Consider the following 5,349-nt stretch of genomic DNA (forward strand, 5'->3'; position numbering starts at 1 on the left):
GAGGGCTAGAGTGCCGCTGCTACTGGCCACGGAGCAGCCGCCGCTACCTAGAGCGTCGCCTTCTGCGGCCAGAAAGCCTTCTTGGGCGCCGGCGTCCCCTGGTGGCCGGAGGGACGCGGGGCCGGTTGGAGCTGTATCTGGTGAAGAGGAGGCGGGGCCGACTGGGAAACCTGGGCAGGGCCTGATGGAGGGGACAGTGCCTGGGCGGACTGCCTAGTGCAGTCTGGGCTTAGAATATAGCTACACCGTCTCTTCATGAGGGTGAAAGAGGAGAGTGAAAAAGCTAGCTTAAAACTCAGCATTCAAAAAACTAAGATGATGGCATCCAGTTCCATCATTTCATGCAAATAGATGGGGAAAAACTGGAAACAGTGACAGATTTTATTTTCTTGGGCTCCAGAATCACTGCGGACTGTGACTGCAGCCACGAAATTAAGACGCTTGCTCCTTGGAAGAAGATCTATGACAAATCTAGTTCAGTTAAGTCGCTCAGTCGTGTCCGACTCTTTGCGACCCCTTGAATCACAGCACACCAGGCCTCCCTGTCCATCACCAACTCCTGGAGTTTACTCAGACTCATGTCCATCAAGTCGGTGATGCCATTCAACCATCTCATCCTCTGTTGTCCCCTTCTCCTCCTGCCCCCAATCCCTCCCAGCATCAGGGTCTTTTCCAATGTGTCAACTCTTCGCATGAGGTGGCCAAAGTATTGGAGTTTCAGCTTCAGCATCAGTCCTTCCAATGAACACCCAGGACTGATCTCCTTTAGGATGGACTGGTTGGATCTCCTTGCAGTCCAAGGGATTCTCAAACAGTCTTCTCCAACACCACAGTTCAAAAGCATCAATTCTTTGGCACTCAGCTTTCTTCATAGCCCAACTCTCACATCCATACATGACCACTGGAAAAAACCATAGCCTTGACTAGATGGACCTTTGTTGGCAAAGTAATGTCTCTGCTTTTAAATATGCTATCTAGGTTGGTCATCACTTTCTTCCAAGGAGTAAGCGTCTTTTAATTTCATGGCTGCAATCACCATCTGCAGTGATTTTGGAGCCCCCAAAAATAAAGTCTGCCACTGTTTCCACTGTTTCCCCATCTATTTCCCATGAAGTGATGGGACCAAATGCCATGATCTTAGTTTTCTGAATGTTGAGCTTTAAGCCAACTTTTTCTCTCTCCTCTTTCACTTTCATCAAGAGGCTTTTTAGTACCTCTTCACTTTCTGCCATATGGGTGGTGTCATCTGCATATCTGAGGTTATTGATATTTCTCCCGGCAATCTTGATTCCAGCTTGTGCTTCTTCCAGCCCAGCGTTTCTCAAGATGTACTCTGCTTATAAGTTAAATAAGCAGGGTGACAACATACAGCCTTGACGTACTCCTTTTCCTATTTGGAACCAGTCTGTTGTTCCATGTCCAATTCTAACTGTTGATTCCTGACCTGCATATAGGTTTCTCAAGAGGCAGGTCAGGTGGTCTGGTATTCCCATCTCTTTCAGAATTTTCCAGTTTATCGTGATCCACACAGTCAAAGGCTTTGGCATAGTCAATAAAGCAGAATAGATGTTTTTCTGGAATTCTCTTGCTTTTTTGATGATCCAGCGGATGTTGGTAATTTGATCTCTGGTTCCTCTGCCTTTTCTAAAACCACCTTGAACATCTGGAAGTTCACATTTCACATATTGCTGAAGCCTGGCTTGGAGAATTTTGAGCATTACTTTACTAGTGTGTGAGATGAGTGCAATTGTGCGGTAGTTTGAGCATTCTTTGGCATTGCCTTTCTTTGGGATTGGAATGAAAACGGACCTTTTCCAGTCCTGTGGCCACTGCTGAGTTTTCCAAATTTGCTGGCATCTTGAGTGCAGCACTTTCACAGCATCATCTTTCCGGATTTGAAATAGCTCAACTGGAATTCCATCACCTCCACTAGCTTTGTTCATAGTGATGCTTTCTAAGGCCCACTTGACTTCACATTCCAGGATGTCTGGCTCTAGGTGAGTGATCACACCATCGTGATTATCTGGGTCATGAAGATCTTTTTTATACAGTTCTTCTGTGTATTCTTGCCACCTCTTCTTAATATCTTCTGTTCTGTTAGGTCCATACCATTTCTGTCTTTTATCGAGCCCATCTTTGCATGAAATGTTCCCTTGGTATCTCTAATTTTCTTGAAGAGATCTCTAGTCTTTCCCATTCTGTTGTTTTCCTCTATTTCTTTGCATTGATCACTGAGGAAGGCTTTCTTATCTCTCCTTGCTATTCTTTGGAACTCTGCATTCAAATGGGAATATCTTTCCTTTTCTCCTTTGCTTTTCACTTCTCTTCTCTTCACAGTTATACGTAAGACCTCCTCAGACAGCCGTTTTGCTTTTTTGCATTTCTTTTCCATGGGGATGGTCTTGATCCCTGTCTCCTGTACAATGGCACGAATCTCTGTCCATAGTTCATCAGGCACTCTGTCTATCAGATCTAGTCCCTTAAATCTATTTCTCACTTCCACTGTATAGTCATAAGGGATTTGATTTAGGTCATACCTGAATGGTCTAGTGGTTTTCCCTACTTTCTTCAATTTAAGTCTGAATTTGGCAATAAGGAGTTCATGATCTGAGCCACAGTCGGCTCCCCTTCTTGTTTTTGCTGACTGTATAGAGCTTCTTCATCTTTGGCTGCAAAGAATATAATCAGTCTGATTTCTGTGTTGACCATCTGGTGATGGATGACAAACCTAAACAGGTATTAAAAAGCAGAGACATCACTTTGCCGACAAAGGTCCATCTAGTCAAAGTTATGGTTTTTCCAGTAGTCATGTATGGATGTGAGAGTTGGACTATAAAGAAGGCTGAGCGCCAAAGAAGTGATGCTTTTGAACTGTGGTGTTGGAGAAGACTCTTGAGAGTCCCTTGGACTGCACGGAGATCAAAGCAGTCAATCCTACAGGAAATCAACCCTGAATATTCATTGGAAGGACTGATGCTGAAGCTGAAACTCTTGATACTTTGGCCACCTGATGTGAAGAGCTGACTCATTAGAAAAACCCTGATGCTGGGAAAGACTGAAGGCAGGAGAAGGGGACGACAGAGGACGAGATGGTTGGATGGCATCACCGACTCAGTGGACATGAGTTTGAGCAAGCTCCAGGAGATGGTGAAGGACAGGGAAGCCTGCCGTGCTGTGGTCCACGGGTTCGCAAAGAGTCAGACATGACTGATCGACTGAGCGACAACAATGATTATATAACCTCTCCTACTTACCAGGGAAGGGGGCACAGTTCTTGAGGTGCTGGCCTACTGGGTTCCCCCTTTGCCTGGAAAAGTAACAAAGCTACTCTATTTCTCTCAAAAAAAGAATAATTATGTAACAAGACAGAGGTGTTAGCTCCTGTAACAATGGCAATCTTATTGCAGTACAAATGTATCAGATCAACATCATGCACACCTTAAACCTATACAATGGTATATGCCAATTTTATCTTAATTTCTAAAATAATTTAAAAGTTTTTAAATCATCTAGACACTGAAAGGATTATTTACTGAACCCAGTAAAAAAAAAAAGAGAAGTGATTGCCAAGCACTGGAGGAGATGGTGGTGAGTGGAGGTGGTGGTGGTGAGGGAGGGATAAACAAGTAGAATACAAGGAATTCTTAGGGCAGTGAAACTATTCTGTATAAAACTGTAATGGTGGATGCATGACATACATTTTTCAAAACTCACAGAATGTGCAAAGCAAAAAGTGAACCCCACAGTAAACGGTGGACTTTAGTTAATAATCATGTATCGATATTATCTCATCTGTTATAACAAGTGTACCACATTAAGGCAAGCTGTTACTAGCAAGGGAAATTGGGTCAGGGGTGGGGGTGAGCGGGTGTACTTTCTACTCCATTTCTCTGTCAACCTCAAACTGTTTCAAAAAATAACGTCTGTTTGTTAAAACAACAACAACAACAAAACCTTGGCACCCAGGTTACATCCTAGACCAATTAAATCAGAATCTCTAGGGGTGGATGGTTTTTTAAAAGCTCCCTAGGAGGGACTTCCTGATGGTTCAGTGGTTAAGACTCTGTACTCACAATACAGGGGGCCTGGGTTTGGTCCCTGGTCAGGAAACTAGAGCTCATATGTCACAAGGAAACTGCCACATGCCACATAAATGAGACCTAGCACAGCCAAATAAATAAATAAAAATAGATATTTTAAAATAATTAATTTTTTAAAAAAAGCTCCCTAGGAAATTGTAGCATGTAGCCACATTGATAACTGCTGTTTAGGCTGAACTGGGAATGGGAGAGGGCAAACCACAGCTGGGAGCCCTCTCTCCCTTTTGGGGTGTAGTTTCTCAAGAAGGTAGGAGGAAGTTGGCAAGATTAGCTGAAAGAAGACCAGAGCCCCTAAGAGTATGCGGATCCCCTCCCAGGAAAGCGCCTCGATTCAAGGCTGATCCCCTGGACCTGGGGGAGACTGAGGGAGGAGAAGTTTAACCAGCCCCTTCCCATGTTTCGGTTCCCTGCTGTTGTGAGATCATTCCTTCAGTGTGGACCTGTGCCTAGGCCAAGGGGGTGGGTCTTGAGACCAAAAGACCAGCGGGTCAACGGGCTGTCAGAGCAGAGAGTATCAGCCAAGAGCATGTACTGTGAGTAGGACCGGCAGTGACCAGCCCTGCTGGGGACCCGGCAGAGTGAACCGGCAGCAAGAAGGAAGACGGAGCCTGTGAAGAGGGTAACTGAGTGAGAAGGCAAAAGGGGTTCTTTCTGAGTGCCTGGGAGTGTGGAGCAGCAGCCTTCAGAGAGCCAATGGAGTAGAAATTGGATAATGGTTAAGGGGAGACTTGAGCTAGTTAGAAGGCTGAGGAGCAGGAGGTGATGACCAGTAAAGGCCAGAGATATACAGGCCAGGGAAGGGGCTTCCTGGGGATCAGGTGGAGAGAATGGGATTCCCGAAGTGGGGGATGGGTGGGAGGGAGGCCCTGTTCCTGTGATTTAGTTGAAAGATGCTTTAATGGTCTTCACCGTGGCAGATCAGAGAGTGACACAGTCAGCGGACAAGGCTGCAACCCCTGCGCCCTGTTTCCAGTCTTGTAGGAGATGGACCAGACACCAGACCATATCCCAAGGGTGCCTCTGGGGCAGTGGACCAGGGAAGGCTTCCTGGAGGAGGTGACTTGGAAATTGTGGGGGTCTAGGCAGGGAAGGCAAGATGGGAAGGGCAAGGAAGTTGACCACAAAGCTGGCACGGGCTAATGATAAACTGTCAGCTGCCCTGGAGAGTGAGAGGACCCAGACTTTGTTCCCTGGGTCATCCTAGCTGGAGAAATGGATGTGTCTGAGACCCCAGGGGGCAGATCCAGGG

The sequence above is a fragment of the Cervus elaphus genome, chromosome 5 (genome assembly GCF_910594005.1).
Source record: "Cervus elaphus chromosome 5, mCerEla1.1, whole genome shotgun sequence".
Taxonomy (NCBI): Eukaryota; Metazoa; Chordata; class Mammalia; order Artiodactyla; family Cervidae; genus Cervus; species Cervus elaphus.